The following is an 18765-nucleotide window of genomic DNA, read 5'->3' on the forward strand; positions in this document are numbered from 1 at the left end:
GTCATACTCCAGGGCAGCTGGAAGTTGGTGCTTAAACTGCAGAATGGCTGAAGGCCACTTACTGGCATTTGCAAACAAATACTTCTTTCAATTTCAATGCTAAATATGTAAACTGTTCACTATTTTAGTGGATCATTTATTACTTATTGATCACAACATAAAGCTATTTTTTTTTGCAAAGCATAGATGTAATTTACGGCCGCTACAGGACCGTATGTGCTGAAAAGCGGGGGAACAAAGGAGAAAAACGGATACAATATTTAATTGGCTCCAAGTGGAAAACTTTTTAAAATGGGTGGTTCTTAAATGGTTTGTGAATTGTCCTGAAAACAGCTTTGTGTTGAAGAGGCAACAACACTTGGTTCTAAAGGAAAGACCCTTGATTGTACATAGAATTACCCCTGTACTATCATTTGTATCGATCTAGTAGCAGCAACAAACTAGGCTGGAAGACTGAGCTTATGTCTCTCGTCGGATAAGTGTACGGCATTTCAGAAGTGTACTTAGCAAATTTCATATGTAGAGCATGCTGGACCAGTGACAGATTTGTAATGTAAAACATTTGTTTTACAGTGGGCACGCAGGTGATACTCTTGCACAGATATTTAATCTAATATTTTCAACGCCAAGAATGAATTGGGTGGCGTAGACTTGAGCTTTGAAGTCTATTCTTTGTTTTTGTAAACGGGCCTCCCTACCTCCCAGTACTGTAGTTAATGCATTAAATCGGCTCAGTGTGGGCTAGTGTGATGCAATGATGAGAAGCCTGCAGAGGTAGAATTCCATGACAGTGAGTAGGCCAGAACACCACATTCATGGTTTGACTTGCTTGGTAATAGATGAACTAAGAAGAACCTGAAGGTTTTTGATCGACTTTGAATAAAAGCAAGGTACGGGTCTGCTGGAGCAGGAAGACCTATTTGTCTCTAGAACCTGAATGTAGGACTCACGTTTTGTCTCCTTAACCCCGTAAGCGCTGCGCCCGTCCAGCGGCCGACGGCACCACTACCTCGGGAGTACTGCCGTCGGCCGTTGGACGTTTCAACTGCACCTGCGCAATGGAACGTTCAGCACTGGAGCTGGACGTTCCAAAGCTGCTAAGGTGTTAAAGGCAGAACCAATTTTACCCCATCGATTGTTGGGCGAGGCAGTTGGTAATGTGTTGAGAGCTTCCCCCTTCACTTTGAATATCTACATTAATGTGGGTGGCGTTAGTACACAGCAGTGTAGTGTAGTAGTGAGGGATGCACAGCAACACAATGTCACAATACAAATAGAGGATGACTTCCTTATCAAGATTCACTCAAAAATCGAGAAATCTAATCTGTATTTGCCAGTGGTCAAGCTGTAGGATTTCGTAACAATAGGGGCAGTTATGCCACAAGTGCAGAAAAATTCAAACTCTTTCGATAGGATCTGTTGTTCATATGGTGCGATGTGGCCCTCTTCATTCACTTGAGGTGTTTTCAGCCAAAAAAGGAGCATTCTTGTAGGGGAGAGGTCAAACACAGAAGCTGCAGGCAAACTAATGATTCTTGGGGCAGCAACGCCATGACGTATTATGAATTCAGAGGCACTATTAGCCTGTAATGACAGAAATCAGTGGGAGGTGGGAGGAGATAGGAGACAGCATCTCCGCGACTCCCATATTAAAATGGTAGACGAAATTGTGTGTAGGAACGTAAGCTCCTTTCTGATGGATACATCTGCCAGTGGATTCCTTACCTTGTGAATATCCCCCTGCGTCCGCAACATTCGGAAATTCTTTTGTATCTCTACACGCCGACGTGGGCGACGTCACAGAAGCACGGCATCGCTCGCGGCTCTGCTGACGTCACGGACTCCATAATAGGCCTACGTCGGCGTGATGACATCAGTTCCCTTTTTTCCGCGTCGCCGACGCTAACGGTTTTTCTAGGGATCTTCGGTAGCTCGTTTGTTACTCTCAAGTATTTCCAGTGTTTTCTTGTACCTTTTCAAGATGTCTTCAAAGAAAACTGGTTTCAAGCCCTGTGGCGAATGCGGAAAGATGATGTCTATAACTAATCCGCATGAAGATTGTGTGTGGTGTTTCATCTGACCACAACGTCCAAGGCTGTCCCAGTTGCAAGAAGATGAACCCCAAGGCGTTGCGAGAAAGGGAATCAAAGCTTCTTGTGGCGAAGTTGAAAGGCAACAAGAAGAAGAAAAGGTCGAAGTCCTGTTCCAGACGTTCGAGGTCCCGTTTGAGGTCGGCTTCGAGATAGTCTTCGGGCCATGCTTCTCAATCCAAGAAGAAGCATAAGAAAAGGAAGCACGGGTCTCAACGTCATTCCGAGAGAGAGTCTGATCCGAAATCGAAGTCTCCAGGTCGTCTACATCGGAAGGATTATGTTTCTCCTTCACCTACTGTACCGGACCCGGAAGATGAGCCATCGCCTGTTTGTTCACCGGAGCAGTCTCCGGCTCGAGAGTCGAATCTGTCACCGACATCGATTCATTCTCCACCTTTAATTTGAATTTTGAATTTTAAATTATTTATTTAGCGCACGTTCACCGGCGGCTTCATGGCGCTGCAACTTGCAGATGGCAGGGCAGGAAAGGCAAAACTAAGCTAAGGGAATTCGAAGTGTTGGAGAACTAATTAAAAGCCTTGGTGAATAGATGAGCTTTAAGTTGTTTCCTGAATTGCAGGTAGAGAGTCGAGGCTCTGAGCTCTGGAGGCAGGGAGTTCCAAAAGAGTGGAGCAAGGGTCGCAAATTTCGAACCTCCCCATTTCTTCCTCTGGAACCGCGGGACTGTGAGAAGGGATTTGGTAGATGAACGTAATTCCCTGGTAGGAACATAGGGGGTGATCTCAGATGAGATAAAAGCCGGAGCCGTGCCCAGTCGAGCTTGGAAGGTGATGGAGGCGAGCTTGAACTGGACACGCTCACGGACTGGGAGCCAATGCAGAGATTTGAGGAGGGGTGTGACATGGTGGAATTTTGGCAATTTAAACACCAAGCGTGCCGCCTGGTTTTGAATCTGCTGCAACCGCCTTAGACTATATGCAGGTATACTAGCATATAGGGCGTTGCCGTAATCCAGGCGGGAGATGACCATTGCCAGGGTAATCAATTTCAGGGTGTCAAAAGAAAAGAAACGGGACACCTTGCGTATAGTGCGCAGTGAAAGAAAGGAAGAGGACACCACAGAACTAACCTGGGAGTGAAGGGTGAATTGGGAATTGAGTTTAATGCCTAATGTTCTTACTGAGGTAGAGGGGACAGGTGGAGAGCCTAGGGAACGGGGCCAAAACAGAGAAGACCAGGGACTGGATGAACCACCTGTCAACACCAGCTCAGTCTTGTCTGGGTTGAGTTTCAGATGGTTGTGGTTCATCCAGTCTCGGATGTGAATCATAGTGGATTGAAAATTAGAAACAGAAGAAGGGAAAGAAGATAGATTAAAGACAAGTTGGAGGTCATCCGCATAATTATATACGGAGACCTCCATCTGTTGCAGTGAGAAAATAAGAGGAGCGATGTAAAGGTTGAACAGTAGGGGTGAGAGGGAAGAACCTTGGGGGACCCCGCACTGAACTTTCCGGAAGTCCGCAGAAAAATCACCCAGGCGAACCGCCTGGGTGCGGTCCCTCAGGAAGGAGGACAACCATACCAGGGCGGTACCCCCGATCCCCGCCGCCTTGACACGGGAAAGTAAGATGGTGTGGTCAACCGTGTCAAAGGCGGCTGAGAGATCGAGGAGGACCAGGGCCTGGGTCTGGTTGGTGTCCATTCCCTCCCTGAGGTTGTCAAGGACCGAAAGAACTACGGACTCCGTAGAGTGTGCGGGGCGGAAACCGGCCTGACGGGGGCTAAAACCCCATGTGTCTCCACAAAAGAGCTCAAAGTGCAGGTGACGTGGCGCTCGAGCACTTTTGCCAAGAATGGCAAAAGGGAGATGGGGCGATAGTTTGCGGGGACCGAGGGATCCGCGCCCGGTTTCTTTAGGATAGGGACGATGACTGCTGTTTTCAATGGGACGGGTACAACGCCCTAAGAGAGAGAGCTGTTGAGGAGATGAAGGGGAGGATCAGGACTAGAGGAAAAAATGTGACGGAGAATGTAGGAAGGGCAGGGGTCTAGGGGGGAACCAGATTTAACTAAAGGGATTATTGAAGTCAGGGATTCCTTGGTCAAAAGGGGAAGGGTACCGAGATGTCCCCTGGGAGGGGGACACTGAGGGTCCACAAAGGTAGGGGAAGAAGGGGGAATGTTGGCTTTGATAGTGGCAATTTTCTGGATAAAGAAGTTATTGAGGGAGTGACAGAGTTCCGGAGAGGGGGTGGGCTTCAGAGTGGTTCTGTCGGAGAATGCCAGATTGTGCACAATCGAGAAAATTTCCTTCGAGTGGTTCTCCGCAGCGAGGATTTTGGAGGGGAAATAGGCTGTTTTCGCCGCCAAGATGGCCTGTTTATATTGGGTCAAGGTGTTAGTAAACTCCAATCGGAGTAAGGGGCAGTAGTTTCTCCTCCAGGCACGCTCCGCTCTGCGTACCGCTAATTTGATGGCCTTAAGGTCCTCGTTAAACCACCGGTTTGCATCCTTCTCCCGCTTTGAAGTGACCCGTTTCAGGGGAGCGATAGAATCGCAACCTGAGGTGAGCCACTGATCAATGGAGGTAACCTGGGAGAGGGTGGGTAGACCTTATAAGAGGGGGTAAGAAGCAGAGAGTAGAGCAGATAAGTTGTCAGGGTCTACTCGCCCCCAGGCCCGAACCCAGACATTTTTGGGAAGTGGGGTCTTGACCGGGGGGTGGGTAGGGAGGGCAAATGAGATCAGGTGATGGTCCGACCAGGTGCAGGGTGAGATGGAGACAGATTTTACAGGGCAATTCAAGGACCAGATCTGGTCTAGGACATGTCCTTTAACATGGGTGGGGGAGTGGATATGGGATGTGAAATTAAGAGATTGGAGGGTTTCTGAAAATTCCTTAGAGGAAGGGCATTCTGCGGGGTCGGACGGCCAGAAGTTAAAGTCACCCAGAAGCAGAATGGAAGAGTTGTTGATCGTGATCGTAGCTAGTACTTCCAGAAAGGTAGGGAGAAACAGTAAGGGCGATTGAGGAGGGCGGTAGATAAGTACACAAGTGAGAGGAGGGGTAATGGAGGTAGTGCGGATAGCCAGGTACTCCATGGTGGCAATATCTGGCAAAGAGAGGATTTGAAAAGGGAAATCGGCTCGGGCGATGACCGCTACACCTCCCCCGGCCCTGCCATTAAGGCGATCTCAACGTAAGGCATAGTATGGAGCTGGTAAAGTGGCCAATAGGACGGGGAGGGAGTCGTCGCAAAACCAGGTTTCTGTAAGGAACAGAATATCTGGTGCATGGAGGTCCAGCAGCACCGATAGTTCATGCGAGTGGGCTACGGCGGACCGGGTATTGAGATAGTAGGCTGAAAGGATTATAGTGGGTCCAGGATTGACAGCACCCCCAGAAGAGTTAGGGGGAATGTAATGAGGGGGAGGAATGACGAGAGCAGGAGACAAACCGAGGTAGGAGATACGGGAACAGGTGGTGGCAGCTAGAGGCCAAGGGCCCTGGAGGCTGAGAAGTTCTGCCGGAGAATAGGTGGTACATTGGGCAGAGTGACGTGCACCTAGCCCCGGTCCGCCGCGGACGGGCGCAGACGGGCTTGACTTGTGCGCGACTTCGGCGCGAAGTCGGCGCTCCCGCTGCGCTTGCTCCAGGTCCCCATTTATATCTAGTTGCTGTGAACCACTAGACCGCTGACCTGCACAGTGGAGAGGCAGGGCGGAAGTGGTGCAGGACCAGACAGGAAGTGTCGCTCATGGGCTGACCCTCCGCTCAAACGGCACACAGCCGGGGCGGACCGGGGTCGGGAGCGAAGAAAATGAAGGTGAGTTGGAGTCAGTGACCAATCTTCCAAATCAGTGTGCAGGCGCGATGCTTTTAGTCGGCAAACAATAATTTTAAACACACATAAAAAGCGCGATGCCATTAGTCAGGACAAAGCAATTTTAAAAGACCCAAAGAGCGCGATGCTTTTAATCGGCATAGAACGGTTTTAAAATAGCCAGAGTGCGCAACACAGCTATCAATCAGCTGGGTTGTGCAATTTTAAAAATGAATGTATTCAGCGTGAGAGCGCGCCAATAGCCAGCCTACCGCTGCAGTCTGCCTTAGTTGTCTGCACGCGGGAGGAGCAGGAAGCAAGATAAGCAAACCAGGTACTGCAACCACTAGACCGCTGACCTGCACGGTGGAGAGGCAGGGCGGAAGTGGTGCAGGACCAGACAGGAAGTGTCGCTCATGGGCTGACCCTCCGCTCAAACGGCACACAGCCGGGGCGGACCGGGGTCGGGAGCGAAGAAAATGAAGGTGAGTTGGAGTCAGTGACCAATCTTCCAAATCAGTGTGCAGGCGCGATGCTTTCTGATAGATACATCTGCCGTGTGGATTCCTCACCTTGTGAATATCCCCCTTGCGCCAGCAACATTCAGAAATTCTTTTTCGTAGCCTCGCACCGACGTGGATAGGACGTCACAGAGACACGGCTCCGCTCGCGACTCCGCTGACGTCACCGACGCCTATAACAGGCCCACGCCGGCGTGATGACATCAGTTCCCTTTTTTCCGCGTCGTCGACGCTAACGGTTATCGGGAATCTCTGTAGCCTACTGGTACATTGTTGCCTGTTGGTTAATTCTGCTTCTCTGTATCCTGTTTCTTCGAAAATGTCATCTAAGAAGACCGGCTTCAAGCCCTGCAGGGAGTGCGGTAAAATGGATTTATTTTTTATTTTTATTTTTTTTAATATATTTTTATTGCAGGAATTAATACAAGTTACTTGCTGACATCCAATTGCGAAAACAGTGTCAATAGTAGTAAAGGGGACCACTACAGGAAGTAATTTGGTTACACAGCCTATTGGCCCACATCCCGGAGTCTGGGCGGCGCTACCTAATGTCCCACACAGAATGCTCTGGTCGTCACGTGATGTCAGCCAGGAGTAATGCAAGTCGTCATCTGCTTTTCAAAATAACTAAAATAAATCCCCCCCCCTCCCCCGCAGTCTAACCCCCCCCGGAAGGCCCGAGCTAAATAAACAATAACGTTACCGTCCTAATGAAAGTGAAGGAGCAGCGCCTAGCCCTCCTGCCTCCCCTCACCCCCTCCACACCCACCCCGCCGTTGGTGTGTTAAGCATATGTCTAGAGCTAGCTGTAGGGAACAAATCCTATCAGGAAGGAGAACACGTCGGAAGAAGGTCAGTGGGCTGGATTGTGTGCATCATCATCGCTATCTGAGTCACTGGAAGTGAGGTAATCTCGCAGGGCCTGCACTAGTGTTTCCCATTCCTGCGCCGCCTCTAACATCTTCTCGTTGCGTTGCCGCGCTGCTAATTGGTACCTAAGGGTGCTTTCTCCAGTTGCCCATTTCAAGAATTTGTTGCACCATTTAGTGCCCGTTGGACCAACTCGTGCCTTCCAGTGTCTAGTGATCTCACGTTTTGCCAGCAGTAGGCCCAGGTCAATGAATTTACTCGAGAGCTTGTTCTTGGGAGTATGGGGGAACCAGTGCAGCACTCTAACCGCGGCATCCATTGTCAGGTCCCTCCCGGTCACCGCTTTTAGAGTATCCCCTATCGCACCCCAGTAAGAGGACAGCGCCGGACAAGACCATAGCATATGTATTAAAGTAGCTGCCGGCGTTCGGCATCTGGGGCAAACCGCCGAGTCTGAGGCAAAATATTTCCGAATTTTCTCTGGGGTCAGGTAGGCCTGGTGTAATATATAATAGTGGACCAGTTGAAACCGGGCGTGACGAGTGCCCTTCCACGCACGGCGCACCAGCTGGGCCCATGTAGTCTCCGGTATATCCCTTCCAATATCAACTTCCCATCTGGTTCTGAGGGCCTCAAGGGGGAGGAGCCCTGCATTAATCAATCTGGGATAGAGACACGTTACCGCCTTGACTGTCCCAGCCGACATCATGACGTACTGGCAGGTCTCCGACGTAGGGGGTTCCTCCTGTCCTGTCCGGTCCGCCAGTGCGCCTGAACCGCCCTCACCACTGCCGCATGTAGAAGGAAATCGCCGCGAGGAACATCAAAACACTCCAGTATCGACTGGAATGGCAACAAGACACCTTCCTCGTATAGATCACCCACCATCTGCAGCCCTGCATCTTCCCAGATCCTCAACCGGGACCAATCACCACCGTGTGGTAGGGCAGTGATCATCCCCAACGGGATCTCCGGAGCATAGGGGCGCCTCAGCTGCACATGAGCATGTACTCGGTTCCAGCAGGACCGAATGGCCCGTTCCTCATGTGCGAGGTCTCTCGAGGTCAGCCGTTGCCGTAAAGCGATATAGGACAAGACGTGCCTAGGCATGCCGCGCCCTCTCTCATCCTCCGGTCCCCGGAATTCCCGCGCAATTTCTTGAGTGTAAGTCTGCAGTTGGGCGGCTAGATAATAGTTCTCAAGGTCCGGCACCGCTAACCCCCCCTCCGATTTTGGTCTCATTAGGGTCCTAAGTGCCACCCTGCGGCGGCCCGACCCCCAGAGAAATGATACTAGCATGGAATTCAAGTTCCGGAAGGTAGCCGGGGGGATCCAGAGCGGGAGCGTCCTAAAGTAATATAATAGCCGTGGGAGCGCTACCATTTTCAGCAACGCGATACGACCGGCCACTGACAGCGGCAAGGTGGCCCAAAAGCTCATAGAGCCTCTCAGCGCTCGGATGCAGCGAGCAATATTACCGTCTAAGACATCCGCCTGGTCGTGGTACACATAAACCCCAAGATATTTTAGGCAGCACGGTTCCCATCTGATCTCTCTGGCGGTGGCAGGTTGGGGCTCACCGTGTCGGACCGGGAACAGACAAGTTTTTGCCCAGTTCACCTTCAAGGCCGAGAGTTCTCCGAAGGTGGTGAGCGCCGCGTCAGCTCCGGTCAGGGCAGCTTCGGCATCCTCTAGGAACAGCAATAAGTCATCGGCATAGAGGGAAATAAATTGTTGCCCCGAAATGGTCTGCAGTCCCCCAAAATGGGCTCCAGTGCGGATCGATAGCGCCAGAGACTCCACCGCAAGCGCGAAGAGCAGGGGAGACAGGGAGCACCCTTGTCTCGTGCCCCGGGACACCGAATACTGCCGGGAGATCAGTGGGCCTGACCGCACCCTGGCCGTTGCTGAGGCGTACAAGACCGCTGTCCACCGCAGGAACCCCTCCCCCACACCAAAACGCGTCAAGACTTTGTGGAGGTATGCCCACTCCAGGCTATCAAAGGCCTTTTCCAGGTCAACTGATAAGACCAAGGGGCAAGGTGCTCCTTCGTGGGCCTCCCCTAGTAATCGAAATAGGCGCCGGATGTTCATTACCGTATTGCGTCTGGGAATAAAACCCGCCTGATCAACATGGATCAGGGAGCTCATGTGGCCCAACAGCCTTGATGCCAAAATGCTACTCAGGATCTTATAGTGGACCGTGAGCATCGATAACGGTCGGTAAGAGGTCGGCTCGTTACCCTCCTTGCCCGGTTTGAGGAGCGGGAGCGCCTCGCACATCAACTTCGGCAGGTGCCCCAAGCGTTTCGCCTCCCGATATACCACTAGCAATTTAGGGGCTAGGAGGTCCATGTATGTGGAGTAAAACTCCACCGGAAGTCCGTCCAGTCCCGGCGTTTTATTCCTAGCCATCCTTTTAATGGCTCCTCGGATTTCCCCTAGCTCTACATCCCTCCCCAAGTCCTTCGCCTGTTCCGGCTCCAAAGTGGGGATCGGGAGCAACTGCAAGTAATCATCAATGGGGGTGGTGTCCTGCGACATCTTACTACGGTAGAGTTCCTCATAATAGCGCAGGTAACAGTCTAGAATCTCGGGTTGGGTATAGACCTCACCGCCCTCCTCAGTGCGCATGGCCATCGTGGGGGTGGTGCGTCTCAAGGGATTGGCCAGCCACGCCAGGAGCGCCCCCGACCGATCTCCCTCCGCCAATGATCTAGTTAAGTAGATCCTATAATCGAAGCTCCGAAGTCTTTCGACTTCAATTGCCACTGCCTCTCTCGCCGCCAGTGTTTGCTCCTGTAGGTCCGGATTTCCGGGACGGCGAAGTTCTATCTCACGGAGTTTCCGGTCCGCTTCAGCTAGCTCGTCCAAGGTAACTTTACGCATCCCCACCTTCTTTGCTATACAGTAACCCCGGACCACCACCTTAAATGCGTCCCACTCCGTGGCTCTCGACCCGGCCGTACCGGCATTCGCTACAAAATATTCGGTAATTTTGTCCTCTAGCTGCGTCTTAAACACCTGATCTTCCAAAATCTTGGGTCGTAGTTTCCAAGTAGGGACAGCGGAGGTACCCGGAGACCACTGAAAGACAGCTAGTAACGGGTTGTGATCGGATAGAGTCCTGGACAGATATTCAGTCCTCACCGTCGCGGCCATCAGGTCCGCCGACCCCAGCAACCCGTCCAGCCACACGTGTAGTTCGTGCCTACCCGAGAAGTGGGAGTAGTCCCGGGTATGCGGGTGCTGCGCTCGCCACAGATCCGTCAGTCCCCACTGGGATTGCCACTCCCTCCTACCCTTGGCCACCCGTCTGACCGGGGAGTCCGGGAGGGGGGGGGGGTGGGAACGGTCGAGATCGACATCAACCACCGAGTTAAAGTCCCCCCCCCAATAAGATGGGCCCCGAAAAACAGTGGGCTAATGAGCCCGACAGCGCGGTCAGAAAAGAGAGTTGGTCCACGTTGGGCGCATAAATGCAGCAAATATTCAGGGCCCTGCCCCCCAAATTACCTGTGATGGCTACATACCGCCCCTCCGGATCCACCACCGATCTAGTCACTTGCAAAGGCACCCCGGCTCTCACCCAAATCAGTGCGCCTCTCGCATAAGCTGAGTATGTCATGTAGTATACCTGCCCTCTCCACCTACGCTGCAACGCTAGACCCTCCTGCTTTGTGAGATGTGTCTCCTGGAGCATTGCTATCTGCACCCCCCTGCGCACCAGATAGGCATGGATCTTGTGTCGTCTGGACATAGTGTGTAAGCCCCGCACATTCCAGGTAATGCATTTTAGGTTAGATGCTTCAGCCATTGTCCTTCAAAATCACAGTTAGGCTCCCCCAGCAATGCTCAGGTTTGATCGGACCGCTTCGTAGACACACACCATTGGCAGTCATCCCCCTCCACAACAACAAAACACCCCAAGAAACCCAACTCCCACCCCACCCCCCTAGAACAGGTCCCAAATTGTGCCATCTAGTTCCCATCCAAACCATTACCCCAAGATCCCTCTCCCTCCCAACTAACCTGACGGTAGCCACCGCAGGTGTGCCTTAAGGGCTGAGTGGGGTCGAGCGCCAGCAGGGGGCCGTCACGCACCTGCGCTACTGAGACGTAAGTGTGCCCTAATCATTTATGGCCCGAATGGGATCCAACCCCAGCATCCCCCCACATCCATGAACCAGAGCTCCTCCCAAAGATCTACTCACATACATTGTCTCGCCCTACAACCGGAGTTAGCTCACCCAGGGTTATCCTTGTCCATCCAGCAGGCCCTCCGCCGAATCCGGGGTAATCACGGGCAGAGTGACACTGTCTGTTTCCGAGTTCTCCGTGTTCTCCGTGTCCGATCGATGCCCACCTGTACCAGTCTCAGAGTCTTCCACCCCCGGCCCGCCCAGTGGGCCAGATAGGTTGGAGACCAGTTCCAGCACCCCTCGTCTCTCCATTGCCGTTTCTACCGTTGACGGTCTGCTCGATCTGCCACGGCGATTCCGAATCCTCTTTGATCTCCGCTGAAGACCTAGCTCCGACATAGCCTGGGAAGAGGAGCCAAGACCGTCTTTGCCTGCCCGATACAACTCAAGCCAAGCGCAGACATCCTCCGGGTTGTCGAAAAACTTGGTCGTGTCGTCCAGTATGATGCGGAGTTTCGCAGGAAACAACAGTAAGTACTGAATGCCCTCACTTCGGAGTTCCCGCTTAACCGCCAGGAAGGCGGTACGTTTCCGCTGGGTCTCATAGTAGTAATCTGGGAAAATGTTCACCTGGCTGTTCTCCACCTGAAATGGGCCATTGTGCCTGGCGGCGTCGAGGAGATGATCCCTGTCCCTATAGTGTAGCAGTCTCGCCACCACTGGGCGTGGGGGGCGGCCCTGCTGTAGTGGTCTGGCCGGTACCCTATGGGCTCGCTCCAGTGTGTAGAAGGAGGATAGTCCCTCAGGGGCCACCACCGTCCGTAGCCAGTTCTCGAGGTAGGACACCATGTCGCCGTTTTCAACTTTCTCCGGAAGGCCCACCACGCGGATGTTGTTCCTTCTGTTGCGCCCTTCTGCGTCCTCCGCACGCCGTTCCAGGTCTCCGACGCGGGCCAGTACATCTTTCATAGCGGCAGCCAGAGTCTTTTGCGCAGGTTCAATCGTTCCCACCGTACTCTCCACCTCCTTAACCCTGTCCGAGAGCTTGCTGTGGTCCGCCCGGAGCAGTCCCAGACTCGTCGCCACTTGTGCGATGTCCTGTTGGAGGGCAGATCGCGTGTCCGCAATTGCCTCGAGGATTCTGTCGAACTGTAGCTGTAACTGGGGGTTCCCCGGGTTCTCTGGGGTCATGCCATCGTCTTTATCGGCTGCCTCCGTGTCCGAAGTGGCCGGGGCTCCCCCCTTGGGGCCCCTCGGTTTCCCCATAAGGATCGCGGCCTCCGGCAGGGGCTACCGAGCCCGGGGGTCAGGGAGGTCCCACTCACTGCCGTCCGCAGGCCCGCTCTGAAGTCCTCCGCCGTCGATTGCCAGTTGTGCCCCTATAATATAACGTGGGAGGGGCCTCGGGACTTTAGCCCCCTTAATGGTATGCTGTGAGCCCGGTCTCGGGAGCCCCCCGGGAAGTGGGAAAGCCAAGGAACAATGGCCGTCGGGAGAATGCACTGCCTCTGTCCTCGCCAATGTCACCAGCCGCCACCGCTGAAAGTGCGTGCACCCGGGCACAAGCACCACGTGGGCCGAATCACACACGATTCACCGCTCTCGGTACAAATTTCAGGCTGTGGGGCTCCCACCTTCGTACCTGCCCACCTTCTTGACCGGCTGCGCCGTGTGTAATCAAGCGCCCAAGGAAGGCGCCACTATCAGCTCTGCCGGTCTCCGTGCTGCTTGTTGGGCTGGCGCAGGCTCGGCAGACGTTCCCTGCCCTCTCCGCCAAAGTCCCGGTGGAAACAGAGCTCCGATCTCAGCACTCCGGTGCCGGGTGAAGGAGCAATGGAGAGGAGCAGTCCCGGGTCCCGTCCAGACACAGCTGTGGCTCAGACTTCAGGGACGGAGCGGGCGCCATCTCGAGCACTGCTCCGTTGTTGCTGCTGCTTCCCGATCCGGAGCCACCAGCCGCTTCCCGGGTCTCCCGAAGGGTCCTCCGTGACGGGTGCACCCGCCCCGGGTAAAACACTCGAAATGGGGGAGCTGAGGTGCCCGGGGACCACTCTTATCAGGATCAAAGACGGCACCGTCTCAGAGCTGAGCGATCAGGCGACCTCCGCCATCGGCGCTCAAGCCACTCCCCTCAGTGCGGTAAAATGATGTCCATTACCGACCCCCATGAAGACTGCGTCTGGTGCTTAAGTTCCGACCATGATGTGGAGGATTGTTCTTCATGTCGGAAGATGAATCCGAAGGCCCTGAGGGAGAGAGAAGCCAAACTTCTGGTTGCGAAGGTGAAAGCTGGAAAGGAGAAGTCGTCGAGGTCTCGTTCTCGAAGGGCGTGGTCGAAGTCCAGGGCGAGGTCGAGATCTGCTTCTCGAGAGAGGTCGTCTTCGAAGTCGGCGTCGGATCATGTTTCGAAGTCGAAGAAAAAGCACAAGAAGAGGAGACATGAGTCCCGACGTCGGTCTGGTAAGGAGTCGAGGTCACCGAAGAAGGTACGTTCGAAGGTGGTTACCCTCGAAGTCTCCGAGCATGAAGGTGAGGCCTCGCCATCTGAGTCGCGTGGGCGATCTCCATCTCCGGCTCCGAAAGCTTCTCCGGTTCCGAGTCCGTCTCCGGCGCCGTCCCCGGCCCGTGAAGAGGAAGAGGCCCGGGAGGATGTGGATTCCGCGCCTGTCGAAGAGCCGATTCCGATCCCTCTTCAGGACCGGCCTGATGGTTTTCAGCCGCCCTTTCCTGCTCCAGGCCAGGACCCTTCTGCGTTTCTTAACGCAATGTATGGTGTCTTCTCAAGGGCATGGTACCCCTCTGGTGCGCCTTCGGGTCCCACGGGTCCATTGGCATTCAGCCTGGGAGTTCCTCACTCCTATCCTCCGGCTCCTTTTATGCCCTACATGCCGGCTCCGACGCCGCATTGGCATTTCCCGGCTCCGCCGAAGTCGTCGGCGCCGATTCCGGCGTCGCCTGCTCCTGTTCATCCTCGAGAGCATTCTTCTGTGCCGTCGGATTAGATACCGGCGCCGGCCCCGAATCCGTCGAAGCCGCTGGTGGATCCGGCTGCGAGGCGTGTTAAGGAGAGATCCAGAAGAGAAGCACAACGCCTTCTGGAGGAGCAGAGTTATATGGGCTCTCAGTCTGACGTTGAAGAAGGTGAACTAGAGGAGAGCTGTTTTGAGAATTGGCGGATTCTGGGACCCTTGATTTCTCTCCGAAGTGGGAGTTGCCCTCAGGCTCAGGTGCTCCGTCTAAGGATATCCAGCCTTACCATCTAGTTATGAGAAAAGCTGCTGAGCTTCTTCAATTGACTCTGCCTACAGTGGAGTTCAAGTCTAACCTCCTCACAGAAGTCTTGCATTCTCCAAATTCGGTGGTTGAGCCTTTACTTCCATTCAATGATGCCTTGACTGATCCTATTATGGAAGTCTGGAAGAAACCTTTGTCTGTTCCTGCGGTATCAAAGAGTGTTGCAAGGAGGTACAGGGCTGCCCCTGAGGACCCGGCTTTTCTCTCTTCACATCCTTCGCCGGAGAGCCTGGTCATTCAGGCTGCCTGTTCAAAGAAGAGTCTTAGTGCCTTTCCGCAGGTTCCTTGTGAGAAGGAGGCAAAGAAACAGGACCAGGTGGCAAAAAAGACCTTTTCATCGGCTAGTATGGCCTTAAAGTCAACTAATGCCACTTGCCTAATGGGGAGGTATGTTCATGCCCTGATGGACTCCTTACGTATCCTGGCCCCTAAAATTCCTGACGCAAACCGAAAGGATTTTGAGGAGGTGATTAATGACACTCAGGCGGCTGCCCGCCAGGTAATTCAAAGTGGTCTGGACACTGCTGACTCTGTGGCTCGAATTAAGGGCACCGCTGTTGCGACAAGGAGATCTGCCTGGTTGAAGTCATCGGACTTTTCGGCTGATGTTCAGGCGACTCGGCTTGATCTCCGCTTTGATGGCTCAGGTCTCTTTGGGAAAAAGGCGGATACTGCTCTTGAGCGGTTCAAGGATTGCAGGGCAACAGCGAAGTCCTTGGGCCTCCAGATCAGGGGCGCTTCTTCCGGCAGAAGGTTCAGGGGATTTGGTCGCTCCTTTCGGAATTTCCGGCAAGGCCAACAGCAGCAGCAGCAGCAGCAGCAAAATTCTATGTACAGATCGTACAGGGGAAAACAAAGAGCGCGTCCTCGTGGACGTCAGCCCTCCTCTTCCTCCACCTCTTCCAACCCCCCTGCCGCAGAAAAGCAGCCCTAGATCCGCTATTCAGGATCATGTGGGTCCGGTTGGGGGTCGGCTTACCCATTTTCTACAGGATTGGGAATCGGTTACGTCAGATCTTTGGGTTCTCAATCTTGTAGAAAATGGGTATGCCCTTCCCTTTCGGGAATTCCCCCCTGTTTACCCTCCTTGTCAAGGTTTTTGCACCCAGGACATCTGTCTCTTCTGCAGGAGGAGGTTCTAACTCTGTTACGAAAGGGTGCGATAGAGGTGGTCCCAGAGCAGGAAAGGGGTCAGGGATGCTACTCCCGGTATTTCCTGATCCCCAAGAAGGATGGCAGGCTTCGTCCTATTCTGGACCTCAGGATCTTGAATCTCTATCTGAAGCAGGAGAAATTCAAGATGCTCACCCTTGTTCAGGTTCTTCAAGCGTTGATGGAAGGAGACTGGATGGTGTCGCTCGACTTGCAGGATGCGTATTTCCACATCCCAATCCTGAAGTCGCACAGGAAGTATCTCCGTTTCACGGTTGGGTCGTAGCACTACCAGTTTGCGGTCCTTCCGTTTGGTCTTACTACTGCGCCTCGAGTCTTCACCAAGGTGATGGCGGTAGTGACCGCTCATCTCAGGAGATCGGGGATACCTGTGTTTCCGTATCTAGACGACTGGCTGATCAAAGCGGAGTCGTCGGAGAAGGTGCTCCATCATCTGCAGGAGACAACTCAGTTGTTGTTCAGGTTGGGTTTTTCGATAAATGTACCCAAGTTTCACCTGGTGCCCTCCCAGCGCAACCTGTTCATAGGTGCCGTACTGGACACTACTGTTTGTCGTGCATTCCCTCCTCCTCAAAGGATTCGCGACATACAGGAAATGATTCCTTTGTTTTACCCTGGAGCGGTCGTTCCAGTCCTGAAGGTCCTTCGCCTGCTCGGTCTGATGGCTTCTTGCATTCTCCTGGTCAACCATGCACGCTGGCACATGAGGGCACTCCAGTGGTGTCTCCGCAGGCAGTGGTATCAGCACAACGGAGATCTCGGGGAGTCGGTGAAGATCTCCAGAGAAACTGCAGCGGATCTGTCTTGGTGGAGCGTGGAAGGCAACCTGTCGCAAGGGAAGCCTTTCCATCTACCTCCATCGGTGGCCACGGTGATTACGGATGCATCCACTCTAGGGTGGGGTGCTCATCTGGGGGTTCTGGAGGTCAAGGGTCTTTGGTCTCCAGAGAAAAGGTTGCTTCACATCAACCTTCTAGAGTTGCGGGCGATATGTTTGGCGCTCAAGGCCTTCCTCCCTTCCCTTTGCGGTCAGTCGATCCAAGTCCTGACGGACAACACGACCGCGATGTGGTACATCAACAAGCAGGGAGGAGTGGGGTCGCAGTGTCTCTGCAGAGAGGCTCTGCGTCTCTGGTCCTGGGTTCAGGACCACCAGATTTGCCTGATGGCAAATCATCTGGCCGGAGTTCTGAATGTACGTGCGGACAGTCTCAGCCGGCAGTTCTCTGCCGACCACGAGTGGAGGCTTCATCCAGAGGTGGTTCGTCACGTCTTTCGGACGTGGGGGACCCCTTGGGTGGACCTGTTTGCCACTCGCGAGAATGCTCACTGCCCGTCATTCTGCAGTCTCCAGTATCCGATGCAAGGAGCCTTGGGGGACGCGTTTCAGTTGAGTTGGGGAAGTCAACTCCTTTACGCGTTTCCTCCCATACCCTTGATTCCTCGGGTTCTGAGGAAAATTCGCCAAGACCGGGCCCAAGTTATATTGGTCGCCCCGGTTTGGCCAAGAAGGGTGTGGTATACAGATCTACTCCACCTCTCCTCTCACCCGCCGCTCCGTCTCCCTCTCAGGGCAGACCTCCTCTCTCAGATGGAGGGGCAGGTTCTACACCCCCACCTCCAGACATTGCACCTTCATGCCTGGAGATTGAACGGGGCAACCTGATTTCCTATTCTCTCACACCTGATGTGGTGGATGTCATTTTGTCTGCTAGACGTGACTCCACTAAGACTTGTCTATTCTTATAGATGGTCTAGGTTTGTTGTTTGGTGTGGTGAGAATGATATTGACCCGTTGAGAGCCCATTTATCAGATGTGCTCCGGTTTGCTCTCTCTTTGGCTCAACAGGGGCTGGCAGTTGCCACAGTTAAGGGCTATCTTTCGGCACTGTCAGCATTTATTTGTTTGCCTGATCAACCCTCTCTTTTTAAGTCACCTGTTGTCTTGAGATTTTTGAAGGGTCTTGTAAATAAGTTTCCTCCTACCCCTTTTATTGTACCTCAGTGGGACTTGAATCTTGTTCTGACTTTTCTGATGGGCTCTCCCTTTGAGCCTCTTCATAAATGTCCTATGAGGCTTTTAACCTTTAAGGCAGTTTTCCTAGTTGCAATTACCTCGGCAAGGAGGGTGAGTGAGCTTCAAGCTCTTAGTTCCAAGCCCCCGTTCCTGACCATACATGCTGATCGGATGGTTCTAAGGACCAGGGCTGCTTTTCTTCCTAAGGTGGTGACTCCTTTCCACCTTGGTCAATCCATTACCCTCCCTACCTTTTATCCTCCCCCACACCCTTCCAAGGAGGAGGAGAGGTTGCACTGTCTGGACCCTAAGAGGGCGGTGTCTTTTTATTTGGACAGAACTAGAGACTGTCGCTTGGACGATCAACTCTTCATTGGCTTTGCTGGCTGCAAGAAGGGAAGAGCGGTCCATAAAAGGACTTTATCAAGATGGATCGTTCTGTGCATAAAGATCTGCTACTCTTTGGCCGGTAAGGAGCCTCCGGAGGGTATTAGAGCTCATTCCACTAGAGCTAAGTCATCTACCTCTGCTTTGGCTAGAGGTGTTCCTGTAGAGGACATTTGTAGGGCGGCAACCTGGTCTTCCCTCCATACTTTCGCGAAGCATTACTGCTTGGATACGGAAGTCAGGAGGGACGGCCACTTTGCGCGCTCTGTCCTTCAGGATTTCCTGGTTTAGAAGAGTGGACACCCTCCTCCGGGAGTGGGGACTGCTGTGGGACTCTATTCACAAGGTGAGGAATCCACACGGCAGATGTATCTATCAGAAGAACAAGTTACTTACCTTCGGTAACGCTTTTTCTGGTAGATACTATATCTGCCTGTGGATTCCTCACTGACCCACCCGCCTCCCCGTTGTCCACTCTTC

The sequence above is a fragment of the Lissotriton vulgaris genome, chromosome 2_1 (assembly GCF_964263255.1).
Source record: "Lissotriton vulgaris chromosome 2_1, aLisVul1.2, whole genome shotgun sequence".
NCBI lineage: Eukaryota > Metazoa > Chordata > Amphibia > Caudata > Salamandridae > Lissotriton > Lissotriton vulgaris.